We start from the raw sequence: 27,620 nt of genomic DNA, 5'->3' as shown, positions 1-27,620 counted from the left end.
TCATTTTCTTCCAGTGATTTGGACCAATAATACCATTGATTAGAACAAATAATTCCTGTGATATTGAGGTGTTTGTGTTGCTTAGTTTAGCCGTCCAGCGACCACAGTGCACCTCTTTTTCTCTTTTCTTTGCATTATGTGCTGTTTGGGTCCAATTTTTTTAAGTGCCATCCTGTCTGACACTTCCGTATATGTCCAGTGGTACTGCCATTTGATATAATTCCCGACATTACTGCCATTTAATTCCAGTGATTTTGTCATTTTCTTCCAGTGATTTGGACCAATAATACCATTGATTAGAACGAATAATTACAGTGATTTTGTCATTTTCTTCCAGTGATTTGGACCAATAATACCATTGATTAATATGGACAAATACTATCTGCGCAGACCCCTTTTGTTTAGGAGAACGTCGATTTAGGAAAAAGTGGGGGAGGGGATAGTTTGAAGGACAGAGAAAAATTATGAAGAATGGATAGTGAGAGAGACCATAGTGGTCAGGTGCAATGGTTTGCCGAAATGGTGCAGCCGACAGGTAAACTAGTGCCCTTACTAGCATAAACTGGAGTCAAAAACAAGAAAATACCTTGGCGCACCAGGGGTTACAGAGAAAGTACCAGAATAGGTCAGACTGATTAAATCTAAATTTATTTATGTATAAAACATATTAAAACATATTAAAATCATGAAATTCCATTTAAAGAGTTAACATAATTTTTTCTTAGCATAATCTGATAAACACAGTGGTGTAGTAATTCTGTCAATTTACTGCCTTTCACAGATAATTATACTTTGGTGTTGATGTATCAAATGCCTATTACTGACATAATTCAATAATCGCCCCAAGGGCGTAAGAAGAAGTCCTGAGACCTGCTCATCCCACGTAGTTGACACTCAATGTCCTTTAGAAGAACAGTCTCCATTAGTGTGGACTTTTTTATATAGGTATGTAGCCGTGTGCCGCCTTGTCCCCGCAGTTCAATTTAGTGGCTCACAGACCTTTTAAAACGGTTATGGGTCACTTCACCCTTTTACTGCGGCCGTTTTTAGTGGACAGGTTACTCCCAGCACTCTCCTATATTTCCCAGCTCATACATTTATAGTGGGAAATATAGGAGAGTGCTGGGAGTTACCTGTCCACTAAACATACCTATATAAAAAAGTCCACACTAATAGAGACTGTTCTTCTAAAGGACATTGAGTGTCAACTACGTGGGATGAGCAGGTCTCGGGACTTCTTCTTACGCCCTTGGGGCGATTATTGAATTATGTCAGTAATAGGCATTTGATACATCAACACCAAAGTATAATTATCTGTGAAAGGCAGTAAATTGACAGAATTACTACACCACTGTGTTTATCAGATTATGCTAAGAAAAAATTATGTTAACTCTTTAAATGGAATTTCATGATTTTAATATGTTTTAATATGTTTTATACATAAATAAATTTAGATTTAATCAGTCTGACCTATTCTGGTACTTTCTCTGTAACCCCTGGTGCGCCAAGATATTTTCTTGTTTTTGAATACCATTGATTAGAACGAATAAATCCTGTGATATTGAGGTGTTTGTGTCAGCCGTCCAGCGACCACAGTGCACCTATTTTTCTCTTTTCTATGCATCATGTGCTGTTTGGGGCCAATTTTTTGAAGGGCCATCCTGTCTGACACTGCAGTGCCACTCCTAGATGGGTCAGGTGTTTGTGCCGCCCTCTTGGTTCGCTTTGCTTAGTCATCCAGCGACCTTGGTGCAAATTTTAGGACTAAAAATAGTATTGTGAGGTGTGAGGTGTTCAGAATAGACTGGAAATGAGTGGAAATTGTGGTTATTGAGGTTAATAATACTATAGGATCAAAATTACCCCCAAATTCTATGATTTAAGCTGTTTTTGAGGGTTTTTTTAAAAAAAAAACACCCGAATCCGACAAAAAAATTTCAGGGAGGTTTTGCCAAAACGCGTCCGAATCTAAAAAACGGCCGCAGAACCGAATCCAAAATCAAAACACAAAACCCGAAAAATTTCCGGTGCACATCTCTAATCCTGACCCTCTACCTCCCTCTAGTGCCTAACCCTCTCCCTCCATGTAGTGCCTAACCCTCTCCCTCCATGTAGTGCCTAACCCTCTCCCTCTCAGTAGTTCCTAACCCTAACCCACTCCCTCCTTGCAGTGTCTAACCTAACCCTCTCCCTCTCTATAGTGCCTAATCCTCTCCCTCTCAGTAGTCCCTAACCCTCTCCCTCCCTGCAGTGCCTAACCCTAACCCTCTTCCTTTCCGGTAGTGCCCAACCCTCTCCCTCCCTGTAGTGCTTAACCCTCTCCCTCACTGTTGTGCCTAACCCTCTCCCACCTTTAGTGCCTAACCCTAACCCTCCCCCTCACTGTAGTGCCTAACCCTCGCCATCATTATAGTGCCTAACCCTAACCCACTCCTTCTCTGTAGTGCCTAACCCTAAGCCTCTTCCTCACTGTAGTGCTTAACCCTAACCTTTTCCCTCCCTTTAGTGCCTAACCCTCTCCCTCACTGTAGTGCCTAACCCTAACCCTCTTCCTCCCTGTACTGACTAACCCTCTGCCTCCGTGAAGTGCCTAACCCTCTTCCTCCCTGTAGTGCCTAAACCTCCCTCTTTATGTAGTGCCTAACCCTAACCCTCACCATCATTGTAGTGCCTAACCCTCTCCCTTTCTGTAGTGCCTAACCCTAACCCTCTCCCTCACTATAGTGCCCAACCCTAACCCTCTACCTCCCTGTAGTGCCTAACCCTAACCCTCTTACTCCCTGTAGTGACTAACCCTCTGCCTCCGTGAAGTGCTTAACCCTCTCCCTCCCTGTAGTGCCTAACCCTCTCCCTCCCTGTAGTGCCTATCCCTCTCCCTCCATGTAGTGCCTAACCCTCTCTTTAGTGCCTAACCCTCGCCCTCATTGTAGTGCCTAACCCTCTCCCTCTCTGTAGTGCCTAACCCTAACCCTCTCCCTCCCTGTAGTGCCTAACCCTCTCCCTCTCTGTAGTGCCTAACCCTCGCCCTCATTGTAGTGCCTAACCCTCTCCCTCTCTGTAGTGCCTAACCCTAACCCTCACTGTAGTGCCTAACCCTAACCCTCTCCCTCTCTGTAGTGCCTAACCCTCGCCCTCCCTGTAGTGCTTAACCCTCTCCCTTCCTGTAGTGACTAACCCTCTCCCACCCTGTAGTGACTAACCCTCTGCCTTCCTGAAGTGTCTAACCCTAACCCTCTTCCTCACTGTAGTGCGTATCCCTTACCATCTCCCTCCCTGTAGTGCCTAACCCTTTATTTCCTTGTACTGCCTTCTGATGAAACGGCCAGCGTTGTGGGCCGAGAAACGCGTTAAGGTACTCCTTTGAAGGACCTCATTTGGACTGCTATATTCTCCTGACACCCTGTGAGCCGCATGCATCGAGTGGACCGTAGCCGCAATTAATACGGATTTTTCCACCAGCGGCCGGAGAATCTGCTGCTCCAGTCTTTTTACACTGTTGCATATCCAGACTGGTACAGCATCCTTCAGCAGAATTAAACTACCGTGTTCATCTGGATGGTTCACCGGTGACGAGACCAGCTGTACGTTCACTGCACAGAGCCGCTGCAAACCCGGCTCAGTACAGCGCCTTTGACGGAGAGGCTTCTACATCAGGTGATATACCACAAAGTGAATTTGACCATCACTATCCATTTGCCACATAATACTACAGCACGGTTGTCCGCAAGTCCAGTACTGGGACACTCTCTACCAATGAGATTCTATTGTGTATAAGGAGGACAGTGACTTATAACAGAGGCACTTTTTATCAGTCTCCTTTTTACAATCATTTCAGCTCGTGGACGCACGGCTGATTTACATGAAGCATTAATGCAGCCCTAACTAGGGTTTATTAAAGGTTTTTTATTCATATTTGTTCAGGAGATATGGCAGTCTCGTTTACATTTATATAATATCAATTGTTTATTCTTAGGCTAGTTCATGTACTGCATTTTTATGTGGATGACATATTAATATTTTAAATAAAACAATATATTGGATTCATTCTGCGCTCCCACTCTTTCTTTTTTCACGCCTCCGTGAAGTGCTTAACCCTCTCCCTCCCTGTAGTGCCTAACCCTCTCCCTCCCTGTAGTGCCTATCCCTCTCCCTCCATGTAGTGCCTAACCCTCTCTTTAGTGCCTAACCCTCGCCCTCATTGTAGTGCCTAACCCTCTCCCTCTCTGTAGTGCCTAACCCTAACCCTCTCCCTCCCTGTAGTGCCTAACCCTCTCCCTCTCTGTAGTGCCTAACCCTCGCCCTCATTGTAGTGCCTAACCCTCTCCCTCTCTGTAGTGCCTAACCCTAACCCTCACTGTAGTGCCTAACCCTAACCCTCTCCCTCTCTGTAGTGCCTAACCCTCGCCCTCCCTGTAGTGCTTAACCCTCTCCCTTCCTGTAGTGACTAACCCTCTCCCACCCTGTAGTGACTAACCCTCTGCCTTCCTGAAGTGTCTAACCCTAACCCTCTTCCTCACTGTAGTGCGTATCCCTTACCATCTCCCTCCCTGTAGTGCCTAACCCTTTATTTCCTTGTACTGCCTAACCCTCTCCCTCTCCATAGTGCCACACAATCTCCCTCCCTGTAGTGCCTAACCCTTTATTTCCTTGTACTGCCTAACCCTCTCCCTCTCCATAGTGCCACACAATCTCACTCCCTGTGGAGCCTAACACTCTCCCTCCCTGTAGTGACTAACCCTCTGCCTCCCTGAAGTGCCTAATTCTAACCCTCTCCCTACCTCTAGTGCCTAACCCTCTTTCTCCCACCCTGTAGTGCCTCTCTCCCTCCCTGTAGTGCCTAACCCTCTTCCTCCCTGCCTGTAGTGCCTAACCTCCCTCCCTGTAATGACTAACCCTCTGCCTTCCCGAAGTGCCTAACCCTAACCCTCTTCCTCCCTGTAATCCCTAACCCTCTCCCTCCCTGTAGTGCCTAACCCTCTCCCTTTCTGTAGTTCCTAACCCTAACCCTCTCCCTCCCTGTAGTGCCTAACCCTCTTCCTCCCTCCCTGTGGTGCCTAATCCTCTCCCTCCCTGTGGTGCCTAACCCTCTCCCTCCCCGTAGTTCCTAACCATTTCTCTTCCTGTAATGCCTAACCCTTTCCCTCCCTGTAGTGCCTAACCCTCTCCATAGTGCCTGACCCTCTCCCTCCCCGTAGTGCCTAACCCTCTCCCTCCCTGTAGTGCCTAACCCTCTCCCTCCCTGTAGTGCCTACCCTCTCCCTCCCTGTAGAGCCTAACCCTCTCCCTCTCCATAGTGCCTAACCCTCTCCCTCCCTGTAGAGCCTAACCCTCTCCCTCCCTGTAGAGCCTAACCCTCTCCCTCTCCATAGTGCCTAACCCTCTCCCTCCCTGTAGAGCCTAACCCTTTCCCTCCCTGTAGAGCCTAACCCTCTCCCTCCCTGTAGTGCCTACCCTCTCCCTCCCTGTAGAGCCTAACCCTCTCCCTCTCCATAGTGCCTAACCCTCTCCCTCCCAGTAGAGCCTAACCCTTTCCCTCCCTGTAGAGCCTAACCCTTTCCCTCCCTGTAGTGCCTGACCCTCTCCCTCCCTGTAGAGCCTAACCCTCTCCCTCCCTGTAGAGCCTAACCCTCTCCCTCCCTGTAGTGCCTGACCCTCTCCCTCCCTGTAGAGCCTAACCCTCTCCCTCTCCATAGTGCCTAACCCTCTCCCTCCCTGTAGAGCCTAACCCTCTCCCTCCCTGTAGTGCCTGACCCTCTCCCTCCCTGTAGAGCCTGACCCACTCCCTCCCTGTAGAGCCTAACCCTCTCCCTCCCTGTAGTGCCTAACCCTCTCCCTCCCTGTAGAGCCTGACCCTCTCCCTCCCTGTAGAGCCTAACCCTCTCCCTCCCTGTAGTGCCTAACCCTCTCCCTCCCTGTAGTGCCTAACCCTCTCCCTCCCTGTAGAGCCTGACCCTCTCCCTCCCCATAGTGCCTGACCCTCTCCCTCCCCGTAGTGCCTAACCCTCTCCCTCCCTGTAGTGCCTAACCCTCACCCTTCATGAAGTGCCTAACCCTCTCACTCTCTGTAGTGCCTAACCCTAACCCTCTCCTTCCCTGTAGAGCCTAACCCTCTCCCTCCCTGTAGTGCCTGACCCTCTCCCTCCCTGTAGAGCCTAACACTCTCCATAGTGCCTAACCCTCTCCCTCCCTGTAGAGCCTAACCCTCTCCCTCTCCATAGTGCCTAACCCTCTCCCTCCCTGTAGTGCCTGATCCTCTCCCTCCCTGTAGAGCCTAACCCTCTCCCTCTCCATAGTGCCTGACCCTCTCCCTCCCTGTAGAGCCTAACCCTCTCCCTCCCTGTAGTGCCTGACCCTCTCCCTCCCTGTAGAGCCTAACCCTCTCCATAGTGCCTAACCCTCTCCCTCCCTGTAGTGCCTAACCCTCTCCCTCCCTGTAGTGCCTGACCCTCTCCCTCCCTGTAGAGCCTAACCCTCTCCATAGTGCCTAACCCTCTCCCTCCCTGTAGTGCCCGACCCTCTCCCTCTCCATAGTGCCTGACCATCTCCCTCCCTGTAGAGCCTAACCCTAACCCTCCTGACAATATCAACATTTCACTTGTCGACATTTTAACAATTTTGACATAACTGTCGGCATTGTGGTGTGTATGTAATTAATGTCAAAATTGTCTTTGTCGACTTTTTGATTACATTCCTCCATTGCACACGTTTCCCCTATGCCTTTCAGAACACACATGTAACATATGTCCTTCCATATACATGGATGTGTTAAAGGTGTCTGGGGCCCCAATATCGATATATATTTATTAAAATAGGCCTATTTTATGGTAAAATGGTACCGATTTAGAGGTCAGAGAACTAAGACTTACCTCCATATTGGCTTCTCTAGGTAGATAGTATTCCGACATTGAGCACATCCAGTTCTGCTTCTGTCTGCACAGGCATAAAATACACTGAGAAATCCAGTTACGTAGAAGAAATAGAAAATCAATAATAAAGAATTCAGTTATGGTGTAAGAGGTTTGGTGGAAAGATGGATGTGGGTATCATCTGTGCACAAGTAGTAATGTATCTCATCAATGGATATTAAGTTGCCAAAAGAGGAAATGCGGAATCCTAATCAATAATAAAATAGGTTTTGTACTTCATCGTTGTCATATCCCATTATGCAGTATACGGAGGTTAAATAGAAGAGGAAGCTGAAAGGGGCTGGATATGATGTGATGGTAAATGGATTGTGCGTCTCTAAATACATTTCACAGTGGACTGGGAGTGAGAGATGGCTCAGACAAAAGAGGAGAAGAGAATGGCTAGGAGACTGCTCTATTGTGCGGTGTTATCAGGACATCTGCTGATAGGAGCTGCGTTATTGCGCCTATGGTGAAGGACAGAACTTTCCCGACACAATGCGATGCCCTGACCAGTAATTTAGAAGAAGCCTAAGAGGGATTTTTATCTTAACCCACCCCCCATCCGGTTCTTGTTTCTCATTCTGAGACATTTTCACTCCAATTGCACTCACTGGGGGAGATTCAAATGTTTGAAAAGTCAGTTGGGAGTCTGTTTTTTCCTATCTAATAGACAGACACCTAACCGACTTTTCAAACATTTGAATTCCACCCACTGTATGTTCCTGTGCTTGCCCTGCATTTTCCCTAAGAGTAACCATAACAGTCTCGTGGGGTCATTAGAGAGAAGTGTCCGGTACTTCAGGAACTGAAAATACCACAAGTTCTCCCCTCAATATGGTTATAGTTATTGATGGTGAATAGCAAACAGCATGTACAAATAATGGAGTGTTTCTGAGCGGCCTATTTAGTAGCCCTCAATTTCTACAAATGTAGTTGAAAATTGACATTTTCGCATACTTTTGTAGAAATTAAGTCTTGGGGCCATTCATTATATAGAAAATACAGCAGATATAATGGCTATCTGCTGCTTACCTGTCAGTCTCGATCTGACCCACTGCCCCCATACTATTGTAAGGGGACCAAAATACATCAAGCGTCAAAAATACTAAATTTTCAGAGCTTGACAGCAGGAACCTTCGCCATCCTCAGATGGCGCTGATTTCCAGACTCCCACTCCCATTTGGATCCCTCCGCCTCTGTTTGGATCCCTTTACTATGCTAGGTGCTAAATTTCACTGCTACCAAAGTAGTGCGATAGTGGTCGCCCAGACAGCTGATCTTCGGATCATCTATCACCACACCAGAGCTGAATTGCTTTGGTGTTTTATAATCCACCGCTGCTAATTGCAGCGAGTTGGATCCTAAAGCACTGTAGCCAGGGGCGTTTTAAGAGAGGAGGGGACCCGCCTGTAGCCTCCGTCGCGGGCCCCCTCCTCTCCGGCATGCGCAGGTCTCCGGGAACATGGCGCCTGCGCCTTGTTCCCGGGGACATCCCCAGTGCGCATGCGCAAATCACTCAGAAATGGCCTTGGCGGCCATTTTCCAAGTGATTTATGGCTGCACTAGAGGGCAGTCGCCGCAGGACTCTGGAATGGTAAGCATATTAAATGGGTGCAGTGTGTGTGCGGTGTGGCCCCTCTGGACCCAGGGGCCGGTGTGCACCGCACACACTGCACCCATTATAGAAATGCCAATGACTGTAGCACTGCCGAATAGGCCCCTTATTGAGATTAGGACTACAGGAAAATGGTGGATAAAGCACATCGAGCAAGGGCATAGAGTTCTAACAACGATCACCGAATAGGTTTTCAACTTACAATTATTGGTTTGTATGTCCCTAGTGAATGTCTTACCATACCTCCCAATATTAGAACCCCCAGTGTCAGGACTTGCGAAAACACCAGTTTATTGTCTCTGTAAAGAATCCTTCCTATGCTGCTAACAATGAAACCTTCAATCTTCCGTTCTCAACTAACTCATTGATCTTTGCAAAGACCTTTGACTACACTTTTCTCATCATCGAACAACAATCAACAAATTGCATATTTTCCCTTTCTACACCAGATAGGGACCCTCACCCCAGGAGCCAGTCTGACTGCAATTTTTTGAGCTGGCCGTCCATAGCTACCAATAGCAAGCAAGCACTGCAGTAGAGCTATGGAAGGCCTGCAATCCTCTCCTATCACGTAACAGAAGGGTTAGTCCAAATCTTGACAACTACTTTATGGGGTATATTTAATTGAGGTCGGATCCATTTCGACATGCATTTGTCGGAATGGATCCGACAAGGGCTATTCAATGCTCATCTCAATTCGACTTTAAAAAAGAGGAGGGAGAGCCGCAGGCAGACGGGGGACAGCAACGCTGCAGGAGGAAGTGGCACAGCCGCCAGACTACGCAGCGTCCAACCGGCTACAAGAAGTTGAACCTGACTTGCTGGAGCCAGGTGGACGCTGCCTTGAGCGGCGGCTCTGACACATCCTCCTGCAGCGCTGTGCTGTAGCGCTGTTGTCCCCGTCTGCCCGCGGCTCTTCGCCCTCTCCTCCTCTCAGGTCCCTCATCTCAGTTCGACTTTTTTTTAAGTCGAACTGAGATGGTCGGAAACGGGGCAAGACCTGTCGAATTTGGCCCCGTTTCCCTTAGTACCACGTGAATCGGCAGCTATACCGCCAATTCACGTACTATTCCACAAGTCGAATTCTCCAACTTGTCGAATAAAAATGCTGGGGACTGAATAGGTTGGAATCCCTTCCGACCTGAAAATGTCAAAAACCGCCGTCTTTTCGACAAGGCGGCAGTTTCGACCTTGGTTAAATATACCCCTATGTTTGTCGTTGTTTTTTGCTGAGCTGATACTCTAGTGTAGAAAAACTAGGGCAAATAATCTTAGCATACCACTTTATTATATAAACAGAAACATACATCAAAGGAATTATGCGTACATAATTATCACAATTAGTAAAACATCAAATATCTAAGGTATTTTTGGCAAAAAAAAAATAGAAAATAGAAAATCCTGTTATAGACGATGACTGCGATGGTAGAGTATAAACAAATGTCTTATCAGCAATACTTTATATTGTCCAAGAGCATTGTATTGCTCCACACAGACATATTTTCAAAAATAATCAGCCATAATCAACTTTTTATAACTCGATTTTAGAGATTGTTCCATGCATGCCAAATCATTTCAAACTTTACAGAAAAAAAAAAGATCCATTTTACGATACGAAACAGTGTTCCTGCTGTTCCACTTATTTCCCATCAATGATAGCCCAGGCTGAATCAATAACTTCACAGATGACGAGTCCACTGTATAACTCTGCAAACAGCAGTACTCTGTGTAATAGGCAATTAGAACTTGTTACACTTTTGCTGAAGTGTCTTATTGCAAGGACACTGCTAAAGCAAGAACAATATTCAGCGAGGAACAATAACATGTCATCACAGTGTTCGGCAAGCAATCGATACAGAGCGTGGTGCGAGGGCAGATCCAGATGGGCAGATGTATATATTCAGAGCGAGATCAGAAGGCAGATTGGGTCGGTATACAGGGGGTCATTCCGATCCGATCGCTCGCTGCAGTTTGTCACAGCGCAGCGATCGGGTCAGAACTGCGCAGGCGCAGCAGTGTGTCGGCGCATGGCAGTCGTCGCTGCCTAGCGATCGCCTTTGAGACAGAGGCGGTCGCTGGGCGGGAGGGGGCTGAACGGCGGCGCTTTGCCGCCATTTAGGAGGCACGGTCTGGCCAACGCAGGCGTGGCCGGACCGTTGGGGGGGTGGCCCGCGGCGGCCAGCGGCAGCGACAAACAACTCCCGGCCAGCTGCAGGAGCTGCGCTGGCCGGGAGTTGCTCCTGAAATACAAAAGCATCGCAGATGTGCGATGCTTTTGTATTTGTGCTGAGGGGGGGGGGGGGGCGGCACTGACATGCGGGGCGGACTAGCCCTGTGCTGAGCATCCCCCCGCATGTCAGGGAAGATGATCGTAGCTGTGCTAAATTTAGCACAGCTACGATCAACTCGGAATGACCCCCACGGTGTGGACAGATGATGGATACAAACAGGCAATGGATATATGTAGAGCAACGTCAGAAGGCACGTTGGGTCGATATATAGTGTGGTCAGGAGGCAAATCCAAACTGGCAAATTACTCTATGAAGAGTGATGTCAGAAGGCAGATCGCGTCGGTACACAGTGTGGTCAGAAGGCAGTACAGGTCCACAGCTCAATCACCTAGCACTGACTGCTAGGAGAAGTCTCACTATGAGCACTTAAGGGGCATAACGCAGTCACTGGTGGGGCTGTTAGTGACACCAGTGTAGATCATTTAACCCCATGCCAGGAACCAAGATTGCACGTAAAACTGCGTACAATACTTTGGAACCTCCAAGAGTCATATTGCTGAGCCAATCTACTACGATGAGAGTCATGAGTCCTGCTCCCTCTATGAGTATAGTAAGCGTTCCTAACTTTGGACGACATCTTTATGAGCCTGAGAGAGTCCCGATCAAAACATTTAAGGCTGGATGTAATGAAGTCAGAGTTGGCCGGAGGTGCAGGTTCCTGGCCAAACTCAGATGTTTTTTTTTTAAAGCGGCAATCGTACAAGGCATGATTTTGCCTTATACATGACTGCTGCTTTAAAAAAGGTCCAAGTTCTGCCGGGAACCCGCACCTCCACCCAACTAGAACTTCATTACATCCTCCTCTTTGTTTGCCCTATTTTAAAGGGAGCAGGATAATTGAATTAAGAATGAATCTTTACTGCTGGCAGCATAAAATAATGAAATGCGGTCAGCAGTTCAATTCGAGCCTCCTACCTGAGTGACCATTTTCTTTGGGGGTTTCTTAAATAATTATGAGGGCATCTCACTGTACAAGCCAAGGCAAGAATATGGTGGGATTTAGGTGGGAATTTAATTACCAGGAGGTATCCTCGGGCTTTAACTCCCGGGGCTATTCAATTGCACTCCCGATTTCTTCCGGATAGTCTTGTTAACACCTGTTAACCTACTGACAGGCATTAAAACAGGTTAATGGGTGATAACACACAAAATCCATGAAAAGTTCATGGATTCATGCATTAACGCAGCACTGATTAACCCCTGAATTATTGAGGAAATATTCCTAATAACTCCCGGCTTTGGGGCTAATTGGATAGACCAGGGATCCATGAGCCTGTGGTAATCTATCGCAGCTAACTGAAATCCGCCCTTAAGAGGAATATCCAAAGGTTGATCATTGTGCTTTCTTTAAGTAGATGGAAAAAAAATAACCAACAAAATGGCCGCAGGAACTAGTAGGAAAATCGATGATGTTGGAAAATGAAGAGCTGTGTGCTGTAATGTATTTCAGATTTTCAGTTAACAAGCTATAGTTAGAAAATATGAATTATGTAGTGCGTCTAGCTGCATGTACAACAGCATGTCTCTGTTCTAAAGCATATAGTAAATCGGAATAAAATAAAAGCGGGTACAGATTAGATTCTTGTTGTAAGCACCATACATTATTATTCAGAGGGCCCCAAGCTAGTAACTTCTGTTTGCTACCAAGCAGACATTATCCCCTGTGTTTTTGCATTGAGCTTTATCCGTGGGCTAATGACTCCAGTGTAGAAAATGCACAAATACTCTCATCCTGACAAGAGCTGTGCTGCATTCCAGAGGACAACGCTTCCGGGGAACCTCTGGTATTTCCCTGCCTAACGCTTATCTTCTGTTTCTGAAATGATGGTGTTAGGTGCACTCATTTCTCTGCCGCCCAGTCCTGGTAACTCTTGCGGACAGGGTCAGGACGAGACAATTTCATGTTGTTTTTGGATGTAACAGAATATTACTGTTTACATCAGAAAAAAATAAAAAAATAAGGATTCCCAATTACAATAGATACGTCAACACAAGCAACCGTGAAAATATTAAAACTAGGGTTAGGAAAAAAAACATTTTTTTTTTAAATTTTGTTTGCATTAATGTTTTAATGAAAACATTTTTAATCCTGCCGATGGATTATATTAGTAATGTGAAATATTGCTATGTATTAGAAACCTTGACCAACCATGTTTAATGCTTTCTAACATTAACAATACAAAGTTATTAGGTTTTGATGCGATTTATTTTACATCTTTCAGTAAAACCTACAGGTGTAACGCTAATTGTGGCTCCATCTGTGCCTGGGCGCGCCCTATCGCCGGATCTGGGCGCACGCGCGTCCGAGACGCGCACAGGCCCCATTCACTAGAATGGGAGCATCTCAGTGTGCTCCCGGCGTGACTAGGAGGACAGATCGCCTAGTCGCGACGGAGCGCCACAGATAAGCGCAACTCCATCTGTACTTTTTACTGCTTATTATTCCTATTACATCCGAATATACATACAGTAGATAGACTAAACATATTAAAATATATATAGTACACTCAGAAATGTCTCAATAGGACTAAAGTTTTTGAATTGAAATAAATCTGAAGGAGATTAAACCACTAGGTGTTTCTCTGTTTATTGCCTTTTGAATGTGTTGGAGATTTGTAACTTTGTGGTTTTCTCCTGTCCAACAGGATTGTTAGGGAAAGCATTTGTGCAGTCTTAGAGGATACTAGACAGATTAAGTACTGCTCTGATCATCTGGTTCACCCTCCCACTCTCCCTGTATCCCTGTTGTGTGTGATATTACTGCATTGGTTCAGCTCACTTAAAGGAAGACCACAAGCAACAAGAATATGACATATTATTAACAGGGGGATTCCTTTATAATAGGCTTTTTTAAAGAAGTCACAAAGCTGTTCCTGTCGTTAACCCATAATAAAAAAACAGTGTTGTTGTTTTTTTAAATACCATTTAGTTTAAACCAGCCAACCCTAATTAAAAACATGGGGGGTAATTCCAAGTTGATCGCAGCAGGAAATTTTTTAGCAGTTGGGTAAAACCATGTGCACTGCAGGGGAGGCAGATATAACATGTGCAGAAAGAGGTAGATTTGTGTGGGTTATTTTATTTCTGTGCAGGGTAAATACTGGCTGCTTTATTTTTACACTGCAAATTAGATTGCAGATTGAACACACCACACCCAAATCTAACTCTCTCTGCACATGTTATATCTGCCTCCCCTGCAGTGCACATGGTTTTGCCCAACTGCTAAAAAATTTCCTGCTGCGATCAACTTGGAATTACCCCATGGTGTCTTGCAGAGCAGGAGCTGCATTGTTGTAAAATTGTGAAAAAAATAATTTTAGTCACATAAATGTCAACACATGTATATATTACTGCACGTATGCACTAATATAAATGTTCATGGCACATTGTAATATGCACTTTAATATTTGTATTGATAGAAATATAAGTGATCCCTTTATTGTTTTTTAATTAATTGTTCTCCATGATAACCTTCTTTAATGCTTACGTGTAGATTTACAAATTAATTAAACCTTCTATAGAGGACAAGTTGCCCACAGCAACCAATCAGATTTTAGTTATCATGTATCTAGCAAATTCTATATAATGAGAGCTAGAATCTGATTGGTCGCTGTGTGCAACAATTCCACTTGTCCTCTTTAAAAAGTTCGATAAATTTTCCCCTCAAACTTTTAAATGAGGAAAATTGGAGTTGTAACAACCTGATTGTAGCTATTGTTTAATAGACTGTGCTAGATGAATGACAGCTGGAACCTTATTGGTTGCTATGGGCAACATGTCCACTTTAAGTTTTTAGAAAATTTAGTAAACCTTAACCTACCAATCAGAGGACTAAATACAGCAAAACACATAGGAATGGGAGATTTATATTTTCTCTACTCACTTTAGCATACCGTCTAAAGGTAATTTCCACAAGGTACAGTATGTGAATGTAGCATTGGCATATCTATAATGAGCCTGAGGTGTGTGGTGTAAATGTTCCCTGACTCTGAGTAAGAGGGTCCTGTTCCACGCACGCTGCCTGCACCCATTGCACTGTCTTGACTAGCGGCTGCCAGCAAACTGTTTCTGGTGATTTCTTCTGAAATGTGGCAACAATGCCAAATTTCCAAAGAAATCACAGGAAATATGGCTCATGTGTAGAATGCAGGGCAGCCATCGGGGGGGGGGGGGGGGGGGGGGGATTGTGGGGACTGGTGTCCTGGGCCCTTACAGATAGGGGGGCCCACCCCATGCTCCTACCACCAACTGTAGAACTACAGGTACCAGCGGGCCCGTTATTTCCTCGCACGCTGGTACTTGAGGTTCCCCAAGTACCAGCAAACGGGGGAGGCTTGCTGGGCCTTGTAATTTAATTTCACAACAAAAAACAATACTCTTTCTCTAACGTCCTAGTGGATGCTGGGGACTCCGTAAGGACCATGGGGAATAGACGGGCTCCGCAGGAGACATGGGCACTTTAAGAAATAATTTAGATTCTGGTGTGCTCTGGCTCCTCCCTCTATGTCCCTCCTCCAGACCTCAGTTTGAATCTGTGCCCGGACAAGCTGGGTGCTACTTAGTGAGCTCTCCTGAGCTTGCTATAAGAAAGTATTTTGTTAGGTTTTTTTATTTTCAGGGAGCTCTGCTGGCAACAGACTCCCTGCATCGTGGGACTGAGGGGAGAGAAGCAGCCCTACTCTCTGAAGATAGGTCCTGCTTCTTAGGCTACTGGACACCATTAGCTCCAGAGGGATCGTACACAGGATCTCACCCTTTGTCGTCCGATCCCGGAGCCGCGCCGCCGTCCCCCTCGCAGAGCCGGAAGACAGAAGCCGGGTGAAAGAAGCAAGAAGACTTCGAAATCGGCGGCAGAAGACTCCAGTCTTCACATGAGGCAGCGCACAGCACTGCAGCTGTGCGCCATTGCTCCCACACTACACCCACATACTCCGGTCACTGTAAGGGTGTAGGGCGCAGGGGGGGGCGCCCTGGGCAGCAATTAGAGACCTCTTTGGCAAAAGTTTGCATAATATACAGTTGGGCACTGTATATATGTATGAGCCCCCGCCAAAATTGTACATGAAAGCGGGACAGAAGCCCGCCGTCGATAGGGCGGGGCTTCTTCCTCAGCACTCACCAGCGCCATGTTTTTTCTCCACAGCACCGCTGAGAGGAAGCTCCCCAGTCTCTCCCCTGCAGTTACACGGTAGAAGAGGGTAAAAAGAGAGGGGGGGCACATAATTAGGCGCAAAAATCAATATAAACAGCAGCTACTGGGTTAACATTAAGTTACTGTGTTATTCCTGGGTTAATAGCGCTGGGGTGTGTGCTGGCATACTCTCTCTCTGTCTCTCCAAAGGGCCTTATGGGGAATTGTCTTCAGATGAGCATTCCCTGAGTGTGTGGTGTGTCGGTACGTGTGTGTCGACATGTCTGAGGTAAAAGGCTCCCCTAAGGAGGAGATGGAGCAAATATGTGTGTGAGAGGGTGTCTCTGTCGACAACGCCGACACCTGTTTGGATATGTGTAATTAAGTGCTAAGGTGAATTTATTGCACAAAAGATTAGAGAACAGACAGGAAATCTACCCATGTCTGTCTCTATGTTGCAGAGACCTTCAGAGTCTCTCAAGGCTCACTATCCAAAATAATAGACACTGATATCGACACGGAGTCTGACTCCAGTGTCGACTACGATAATGCAAAGTTACAGCCAAAATGGCAGAAAAGTATTCAATATATGATTATTGTAATAAAAGATGATTTGCATATCACTGATGACTCATCTGTCCCTGACACAAGGGTACACATGTTTAAGGGGAAGAAAGCTGAGGTAAATTTCCCTCCTCTCATGATGAGACTGCAGTTTCCCACAAAGAATTCTCAGGCAGTATCCTTTCCCCACTAGGGCCAGGATATGATGGGAATCTTCCACTAGGGTGTCACGTTTGCCCAAAAGGTAGCCCTGACGTAACAGCTATTCTCAGGGATCCTGCAGATAGTGTGCACATTCTGGTACACTACTCAGACCGGCGATTGTGTCAGCATGGGTTTATAGCGCTGTGGCAGCGTGGACAGGTACCTTATCAGCAGAGATTGAGACCCTAGTATGTATATATATATATATATATATATATAGAGAGAGAGAGAGAGAGAGAGAGAGAGAGAGAGATATTAAAGATGCTGTCTTAAGAGATATATATATATAAAACATGCCCAAAGAGACATGAGTATACTGGGTCCTACAGTCAAAGCTATGTCGATTTCTGCTTGACGTGTCCTGTAGAATATGCAATGGACAGATGATGCAGACTTAAGAGGCATATGGAAGACTGAGGATTGTGTGGAGAAGGGTTCTCGGACCTGGTCTCCACAGCTATAGCTGGTAATTCTGATATTTTGCCTTATATTCCTGCACAGCCTAGGAAAGCACAACATTATCAAATGCAGCCTTTCGATCACAAAGAAACAAAAAAGTCCGAGGTGCGTCCTTTCATGTCAGAGGCGGGGGCAGAGGAAAGAAGCTGCACAACACAGCTAGTTCCCAGGAACAGAAGTCCTCCCCGGCCTCTACAAAATCCACCGCATGTCGCTGGAGCTCCACAGGCGGAGCTAAGCCCGGTGAGGGCACACCTTCGTAAGTTCAGCAACAAGTGGGTTCACTCCCTGTTAGATCCCTGGGCAATAGATGTTGTGTCTCAGGGATACAAGCTGTAGAGATGAGCGGGTTCGGTTTCTCTGAAACCGAACCCGCACGAACTTCATGTTTTTTTCACGGGTCCGAGCAGACTCGGATCCTCCCGCCTTGCTCGGTTAACCCGAGCGCGCCCCGAACGTCATCATGACGCTGTCGGATTCTCGCGAGACTCGGATTCTATATAAGGAGCCGCGCGTCGCCGCCATTTTCACACGTGCATTGAGATTGATAGGGAGAGGACGTGGCTGGCGTCCTCTCCATTAGAAATTAGATTAGAAGAGAGAGAGAGATTGTGCAGAGTCAGACAGAGTTTACCACAGTGACCAGTGCAGTTGTTGTTAGTTAACTTTTATTTATTTTAATATAATATATCCGTTCTCTGCTATATCCGTTCTCTGCCTGAAAAAAAACGATACACAGCAGCAGCCAGTCACACAGTGTGACTCAGTCTGTGTGCACTCAGCTCAGCCCAGTGTGCTGCACATCAATGTATAAAAGGCAAAGCTTATAATAATTGTGGGGGAGACTGGGGAGCACTGCAGGTTGTTATAGCAGGAGCCCCCAGGAGTACATAATATTATATTAATTTAAAATTAAACAGTGCACACTTTTGCTGCAGGAGTGCCACTGCCAGTGTGACTAGTGGTGACCAGTGCCTGACCACCAGTATAGTAGTATATTGTTGTATGTATTGTATACTATCTCTTTATCAACCAGTCTATATTAGCAGCAGACACAGTACAGTGCGGTAGTTCACGGCTGTGGCTACCTCTGTGTCGGCAGTCGGAACTCGGCAGGCAGTCCGTCCATCCATAATTGTATTACAATATATACCACCTAACCGTGGTATTTTTTTTTCTTTCTTTATACCGTCGTCATAGTGTCATACTAGTTGTTACGAGTATACTACTATCTCTTTATCAACCAGTGTACAGTGCGGTAGTTCACGGCTGTGGCTACCTCTGTGTCGGCAGTCGGCAGGCAGTCCGTCCATCCATAATTGTATTATTATTATAATATATACCACCTAACCGTGGTTTTTTTTTCATTCTTTATACCGTCATAGTGTCATACTAGTTGTTACGAGTATACTACTATCTCTTTATCAACCAGTGTACAGTGCGGTAGTTCACGGCTGTGGCTACCTCTGTGTCGGCAGTCGGCAGGCAGTCCGTCCATCCATAATTGTATTATTATTATAATATATACCACCTAACCGTGGTTTTTTTTTCATTCTTTATACCGTCGTCATAGTGTCATACTAGTTGTTACGAGTATACCACTATCTCTTTATCAACCAGTGTACAGTGCGGTAGTTCACGGCTGTGGCTACCTCTGTGTCGGCAGTCGGCAGGCAGTCCGTCCATCCATAATTGTATTATTATTATAATATATACCACCTAACCGTGGTTTTTTTTTCATTCTTTATACCGTCGTCATAGTGTCATACTAGTTGTTACGAGTATACTACTATCTCTTTATCAACCAGTGTACAGTGCGGTAGTTCACGGCTGTGGCTACCTCTGTGTCGGCAGTCGGCAGGCAGTCCGTCCATCCATAATTGTATTATTATTATAATATATACCACCTAACTGTGGTATTTTTTTTTCTTTCTTTATACCGTCGTCATAGTGTCATACTAGTTGTTACGAGTATACTACTATCTCTTTATCAACCAGTGTACAGTGCGGTAGTTCACGGCTGTGGCTACCTCTGTGTCGGCAGTCGGCAGGCAGTCCGTCCATCCATAATTGTATTATTATTATAATATATACCACCTAACCGTGGTTTTTTTTTCATTCTTTATACCGTCGTCATAGTGTCATACTAGTTGTTACGAGTATACTACTATCTCTTTATCAACCAGTGTACAGTGCGGTAGTTCACGGCTGTGGCTACCTCTGTGTCGGCAGTCGGCAGGCAGTCCGTCCATCCATAATTGTATTATTATTATAATATATACCACCTAACCGTGGTTTTTTTATACCACCTAACCGTGGCAGTCCGTCCATAATTGTATACTAGTATCCAATCCATCCATCTCCATTGTTTACCTGAGGTGCCTTTTAGTTCTGCCTATAAAATATGGAGAACAAAAAAGTTGAGGTTCCAAAATTAGGGAAAGATCAAGATCCACTTCCACCTCGTGCTGAAGCTGCTGCCACTAGTCATGGCCGAGACGATGAAATGCCAGCAACGTCGTCTGCCAAGGCCGATGCCCAATGTCATAGTACAGAGCATGTCAAATCCAAAACACCAAATATCAGAAAAAAAAGGACTCCAAAACCTAAAATAAAATTGTCGGAGGAGAAGCGTAAACTTGCCAATATGCCATTTACCACACGGAGTGGCAAGGAACGGCTGAGGCCCTGGCCTATGTTCATGGCTAGTGGTTCAGCTTCACATGAGGATGGAAGCACTCAGCCTCTCGCTAGAAAACTGAAAAGACTCAAGCTGGCAAAAGCACCGCAAAGAACTGTGCGTTCTTTGAAATCCCAAATCCACAAGGAGAGTCCAATTGTGTCGTTTGCGATGCCTGACCTTCCCAACACTGGACGTGAAGAGCATGCGCCTTCCACTATTTGCATGCCCCCTGCAAGTGCTGGAAGGAGCACCCGCAGTCCAGTTCCTGATAGTCAGATTGAAGATGTCAGTGTTGAAGTACACCAGGATGAGGAGGATATGGGTGTTGCTGGCGCTGGGGAGGAAATTGACCAGGAGGATTCTGATGGTGAGGTGGTTTGTTTAAGTCAGGCACCCGGGGAGACACCTGTTGTCCGTGGGAGGAATATGGCCGTTGACATGCCAGGTGAAAATACCAAAAAAATCAGCTCTTCGGTGTGGAGGTATTTCACCAGAAATGCGGACAACAGGTGTCAAGCCGTGTGTTCCCTTTGTCAAGCTGTAATAAGTAGGGGTAAGGACGTTAACCACCTCGGAACATCCTCCCTTATACGTCACCTGCAGCGCATTCATAATAAGTCAGTGACAAGTTCAAAAACTTTGGGTGACAGCGGAAGCAGTCCACTGACCAGTAAATCCCTTCCTCTTGTAACCAAGCTCACGCAAACCACCCCACCAACTCCCTCAGTGTCAATTTCCTCCTTCCCCAGGAATGCCAATAGTCCTGCAGGCCATGTCACTGGCAAGTCTGACGAGTCCTCTCCTGCCTGGGATTCCTCCGATGCATCCTTGCGTGTAACGCCTACTGCTGCTGGCGCTGCTGTTGTTGCCGCTGGGAGTCGATGGTCATCCCAGAGGGGAAGTCGTAAGCCCACTTGTACTACTTCCAGTAAGCAATTGACTGTTCAACAGTCCTTTGCGAGGAAGATGAAATATCACAGCAGTCATCCTACTGCAAAGCGGATAACTGAGTCCTTGACAACTATGTTGGTGTTAGACGTGCGTCCGGTATCCGCCGTTAGTTCACAGGGAACTAGACAATTTATTGAGGCAGTGTGCCCCCGTTACCAAATACCATCTAGGTTCCACTTCTCTAGGCAGGCGATACCGAGAATGTACACGGACGTCAGAAAAAGACTCACCAGTGTCCTAAAAAATGCAGTTGTACCCAATGTCCACTTAACCACGGACATGTGGACAAGTGGAGCAGGGCAGGGTCAGGACTATATGACTGTGACAGCCCACTGGGTAGATGTATGGACTCCCGCCGCAAGAACAGCAGCGGCGGCACCAGTAGCAGCATCTCGCAAACGCCAACTCTTTCCTAGGCAGGCTACGCTTTGTATCACCGCTTTCCAGAATACGCACACAGCTGAAAACCTCTTACGGCAACTGAGGAAGATCATCGCGGAATGGCTTACCCCAATTGGACTCTCCTGTGGATTTGTGGCATCGGACAACGCCAGCAATATTGTGTGTGCATTAAATATGGGCAAATTCCAGCACGTCCCATGTTTTGCACATACCTTGAATTTGGTGGTGCAGAATTTTTTAAAAAACGACAGGGGCGTGCAAGAGATGCTGTCGGTGGCCAGAAAAATTGCGGGACACTTTCGGCGTACAGGCACCACGTACAGAAGACTGGAGCACCACCAAAAACTACTGAACCTGCCCTGCCATCATCTGAAGCAAGAAGTGGTAACGAGGTGGAATTCAACCCTCTATATGCTTCAGAGGTTGGAGGAGCAGCAAAAGGCCATTCAAGCCTATACAATTGAGCACGATATAGGAGATGGAATGCACCTGTCTCAAGTGCAGTGGAGAATGATTTCAACGTTGTGCAAGGTTCTGATGCCCTTTGAACTTGCCACACGTGAAGTCAGTTCAGACACTGCCAGCCTGAGTCAGGTCATTCCCCTCATCAGGCTTTTGCAGAAGAAGCTGGAGGCATTGAAGAAGGAGCTAACACGGAGCGATTCCGCTAGGCATGTGGGACTTGTGGATGCAGCCCTTAATTCGCTTAACAAGGATTCACGGGTGGTCAATCTGTTGAAATCAGAGCACTACATTTTGGCCACCGTGCTCGATCCTAGATTTAAAGCCTACCTTGGATCTCTCTTTCCGGCAGACACAGGTCTGCTGGGGTTGAAAGACCTGCTGGTGACAAAATTGTCAAGTCAAGCGGAACGCGACCTGTCAACATCTCCTCCTTCACATTCTCCCGCAACTGGGGGTGCGAGGAAAAGGCTCAGAATTCCGAGCCCACCCGCTGGCGGTGATGCAGGGCAGTCTGGAGTGACTGCTGATGCTGACATCTGGTCCGGACTGAAGGACCTGACAACGATTACGGACATGTCGTCTACTGTCACTGCATATGATTCTCTCAACATTGATAGAATGGTGGAGGATTATATGAGTGACCGCATCCAAGTAGGCACGTCACACAGTCCGTACTTATACTGGCAGGAAAAAGAGGCAATTTGGAGGCCCTTGCACAAACTGGCTTTATTCTACCTAAGTTGCCCTCCCACAAGTGTGTACTCCGAAAGAGTGTTTAGTGCCGCCGCTCACCTTGTCAGCAATCGGCGTACGAGGTTACATCCAGAAAATGTGGAGAAGATGATGTTCATTAAAATGAATTATAATCAATTCCTCCGCGGAGACATTGACCAGCAGCAATTGCCTCAACAAAGTACACAGGGAGCTGAGATGGTGGATTCCAGTGGGGACGAATTGATAATCTGTGAGGAGGGGGATGTACACGGTGATATATCGGAGGGTGAAGATGAGGTGGACATCTTGCCTCTGTAGAGCCAGTTTGTGCAAGGAGAGATTAATTGCTTCTTTTTTGGGGGGGGTCCAAACCAACCCGTCATATCAGTCACAGTCGTGTGGCAGACCCTGTCACTGAAATGATGGGTTGGTTAAAGTGTGCATGTCCTGTTTTGTTTATACAACATAAGGGTGGGTGGGAGGGCCCAAGGATAATTCCATCTTGCACCTCTTTTTTCTTTTCTTTTTCTTTGCATCATGTGCTGATTGGGGAGGGTTTTTTGGAAGGGCCATCCTGCGTGACACTGCAGTGCCACTCCTAGATGGGCCCGGTGTTTGTGTCGGCCACTAGGGTCGCTAATCTTACTCACACAGCTACCTCATTGCGCCTCTTTTTTTCTTTGCGTCATGTGCTGTTTGGGGAGGGTTTTTTGGAAGGGACATCCTGCGTGACACTGCAGTGCCACTCCTAGATGGGCCCGGTGTTTGTGTCGGCCACTAGGGTCGCTTATCTTTCTCACACAGTCAGCTACCTCATTGCGCCTCTTTTTTTCTTTGCGTCATGTGCTGTTTGGGGAGGGTTTTTTGGAAGGGACATCCTGCGTGACACTGCAGTGCCACTCCTAGATGGGCCCGGTGTTTGTGTCGGCCACTAGGGTCGCTTATCTTTCTCACACAGTCAGCTACCTCATTGCGCCTCTTTTTTTCTTTGCGTCATGTGCTGTTTGGGGAGGGTTTTTTGGAAGGGACATCCTGCGTGACACTGCAGTGCCACTCCTAGATGGGCCCGGTGTTTGTGTCGGCCACTAGGGTCGCTAATCTTACTCACACAGCTACCTCATTGCGCCTCTTTTTTTCTTTGCGTCATGTGCTGTTTGGGGAGGGTTTTTTGGAAGGGACATCCTGCGTGACACTGCAGTGCCACTCCTAGATGGGCCCGGTGTTTGTGTCGGCCACTAGGGTCGCTTATCTTACTCACACAGCGACCTCGGTGCAAATTTTAGGACTAAAAATAATATTGTGAGGTGTGATGTGTTCAGAATAGGCTGAAAATGAGTGTAAATTATGTTTTTTGAGGTTAATAATACTTTGGGATCAAAATGACCCCCAAATTCTATGATTTAAGCTGTTTTTTAGTGTTTTTTGAAAAAAACACCCGAATCCAAAACACACCCGAATCCGACAAAAAAAATTCGGTGAGGTTTTGCCAAAACGCGTTCGAACCCAAAACACGGCCGCGGAACCGAACCCAAAACCAAAACACAAAACCCGAAAAATTTCAGGCGCTCATCTCTAACAAGCTGGACTTTGAGGAGATGCCCCCTCACTGACGGCCCTGCCGGCTTCCCCCCACGAGAGGGAAACAGTGTTAACTGCAATTCACAAATTGTATCTTCAACAGGTGGTGGTCAAGGTTCCCCTCCTTCAACAAGGAGGGGGTTATTATTCGACCATGTTGTAGTCCCGAAACCAGACGTTTCGGTCAGACCCATATTGAATTTAAAATCCCTGAACATATACCTGAAAAGGTTCAAGTTCAAGATGGAATCGCTAAGAGCGGTCATTGCAAGCCTGAAAGGGGGAGATTTTATGGTGACTCTGTACATAAAGGATGCATACCTTCATGTCCCCATTTATTCACCTCATCAGGCGTACCTCAGAATTGCGGTACGGGATTGTCATTACCAATTTCAGACGTTGCCGTTTGGTCTCTCCACGGCCCCGATAATATTCACCAAGGTAATGGCGGAAATGATGGTGCTCCTGCGGAAGCAAGGTGTCACTATTATCACGTACTTGGACGATCTCCTCATAAAAGCGAGATCAAGAGAGCAGTTGCTGAACAGCGTATCACTTTCTCTGGAAGTGTAACGGCAACATGGCTGGATTCTATATATTCCAAAGTCGCAGTTGGTTCCTACAGCTATCTGCCTCTCCTAGGCATGATCCTAGACACAGACCAGAAAAAAAAGGGTTTATCTCCCGATAGAGAGAGCTCAGAAGCTCGTGACACTGGTCAGGAGTCTATTAAAACCAAAACAGGTGTCAGTGCATCACTGCACTCGAGTCCTGGGAAGGATGGTGGCATCATACGAGGCCATTCCCTTCGGCAGGTTCCATGCGAGGACCTTTCAATGTGACTTACTGGACAAGTGGTCCGGATCACATCTTCAGATGCATCGGTTAATCACCCTATCCCCCAGGGCCAGGGCGTCTCTCCTGTGGTGGCTGCAGAGTGCTCACCTTCTCGAAGGTCGCAGATTCGGCATTCAGGACTGGGTCCTGGTGACCACGGATGCAAGCCTCCGAGGGTGGGGGGCAGTCACACAGGGAAGAAATTTCCAAGGGCTGTGGTCAAGTCAGGAGACTTGCCTTCACATCAACATCCTGGAACTAAGGGCCATATACAACGCCCTACGTCAAGCGGAGTCCCTGCTTCGCGACCAACCGGTTCTGATTCAGTCAGACAATATCACCGCAGTGGCTCATGTAAACCGCCAGGGCGACACAAGGAGCAGGGTGGCGATGGTAGAAGCCACCAGAATTCTTCGCTGGGCGGAGAATCACGTAAGCGCACTGTCAGCAGTGTTCATTCCGGGAGTGGACAACTGGGAAGCAGACTTCCTCAGCAGGCACGACCTCCACCCGGGAGAGTGGGGACTTCATCAAGAAGTCTTCATGCAGATTGCAAGTCGTGGGAACTGCCACAGGTGGACATGATGGCATCCCGTCTCAACAAAAAGCTGCAGAGATATTGCGCCAGGTCAAGAACCCTCAGGCGACAGCTGTGGACGCACTGGTGACACCGTGGGTGTTCCCGTCGGTCTATGTATTTCCTCCTCTTCCTCTCATACCCAAGGTGCTGAGAATCATAAGGAAAAGAGGAGTGAGAACAATACTCTTTGTTCCGGATTGGCCAAGAAGGACTTGGTATCCAGATCTGCAAGAAATGCTCACAGAGGACCCGTGGCCTCTGCCTCTAGGACAGGACTTGTGCAACAGGGGCCCTGTCTGTTCCAAGACTTACCGCGGCTGCGTTTGACGGCATGGCGGTTGAACGCCGGATCCTAGCAGAAAAAGGCATTCCGGATGAGGTCACTCCTACGCTGATAGAGGCTAGGAAGGATGTGACGGCTCAACATTATCACCGTATATGGCGAAAATATGTGGCTTGGTGTGAGGCCAGGAATGCCCCTACGGAGGAATTCCAGCTGGGCCTTTTCCTTCACTTCCTTCAGTCGGGAGTGACTTTGGGCCTTAAATTGGGTTCCATTAAGGTTCAGATTTCGGCCTTATCCATTTTCTTTCAAAAAGAACTGGCTTCTCTGCCTGAAGTTCAGACGTTTGTAAAGGGAGTGCTGCATATTCAGCCCCTTTTGTGCCTCCAGTGGCACCTTGGGATCTTAACGTGGTGTTGAGTTTCCTGAAATCACACTGGTTTGAACCACTCAAAACGGTGGAAGTAAAATATCTCACGTGGAAGGTGGTCATGCTATTAGCCTTGGCTTCGGCTAGGTGTGTGTCAGACGGCTTTGTCACATAAAAGCCCTTATCTGGTTTTCCATGCGGATAGAGCAGAATTGCGGACCCGCCCACAATTTCTGCCGAAAGTGGTTTCATCCTTTCATATAAACCAACCTATTGTGGTGCCTGTGGCTACTACTGACTTGGAGGATTCAAAGTCACTGGATGTAGTAGGGGCATTGAAAGTTTAAGTAGCCAGAACGGCTAAGGTCAGGAAAATAGAATCTTTGTTTATCCTGTATGCTTCCAACAAGCTTGGGGCGCCTGCTTCAAAGCAAAGTATTGCTCGCTGGATCTGTAACACGATTCAGCAGGCTCATTCTGCGTCTGGGTTGCCGCTGCCTAAATCAGTTGAGGCCCATTCCACAAGGAAGGTGGGCTCTTCTTGGGCGGCTGCCCGAGGGGTCTCGGCATTACAGCTTTGCCGAGCGGCTACTTGGTCAGGTTCAAACACCTTTGCAAAGTTCTACAAGTTTGATACCCTTGCTGAGGAGGACCCTGTGTTTGCTCATTCGGTGCTGCAGAGTCATCCGCACTCTCCCGCCCGTTTGGGAGCTTTGGTATAATCCCGATGGTCCTTACGGAGTCCCCAGCATCCACTAGGACGTTAGAGAAAATAAGATTTTACTTACCGGTAAATCTATTTCTCGTAGTCCGTAGTGGATGCTGGGCGCCCGTCCCAAGTGCGGACTTCTTCTGCAATGCTTGTATATAGTTATTGCTTAAATAAGGGTTATGTTATACTGTGGTTGCATCAGAGTTTATCTGATGCTCTGTGAATGTTCATACTGTTAACTGAGTAAAGTTATCCCAAGTTATACGGTGTGATTGGTGTGGCTGGTATGAGTCTTACCCTGGGTTCCCAAAATCCTTTCCTTGTACTGTCAGCTCTTCCGGGCACGGTTTCTCTAACTGAGGTCTGGAGGAGGGACATAGAAGGAAGAGCCAGAGCACACCAGACTCTAAATTCTTTCTTAAAGTGCCCATGTCTCCTGTGAGCCCGTCTATTCCCCATGGTCCTTACAGAGTCCCCAGCATCCACTACGGACTACGAGAAATAGATTTACCGGTAAGTAAAATCTTATTTTTGTTTTACACACATGGCTATCAGCCCGGCACCCACCGCCCAGGGGTGCTGGGGACAGCCTCGGGCTTCACCCCTGGCCCTTGGGTGTCTGGAGGGCGGGGGAACCCTTGATTTAAGGGGTCCCCACTCCTCCAGGGAACCCAGGCCAGGGGCGACTAGTTGGGGGGGGGGGGTAATGCCACGGCCGCAGGGACCTACATAAAAGTGTCCCCCGGCTGTGGCATTATGTCCCTGGCTAGTGGCGCACGGTGCTGGTTTTAAAAATACGGGGGATCTTTTGTCCCCCGTATTTTTGGAACCAGGACTGGACTAAGAGCCTGGTGCTGGTTGTCTAAATACGGG

Source organism: Pseudophryne corroboree, chromosome 5 (assembly GCF_028390025.1).
Source record: "Pseudophryne corroboree isolate aPseCor3 chromosome 5, aPseCor3.hap2, whole genome shotgun sequence".
Lineage (NCBI taxonomy): Eukaryota > Metazoa > Chordata > Amphibia > Anura > Myobatrachidae > Pseudophryne > Pseudophryne corroboree.
Note: the sequence above shows the minus strand (reverse complement) of the source record.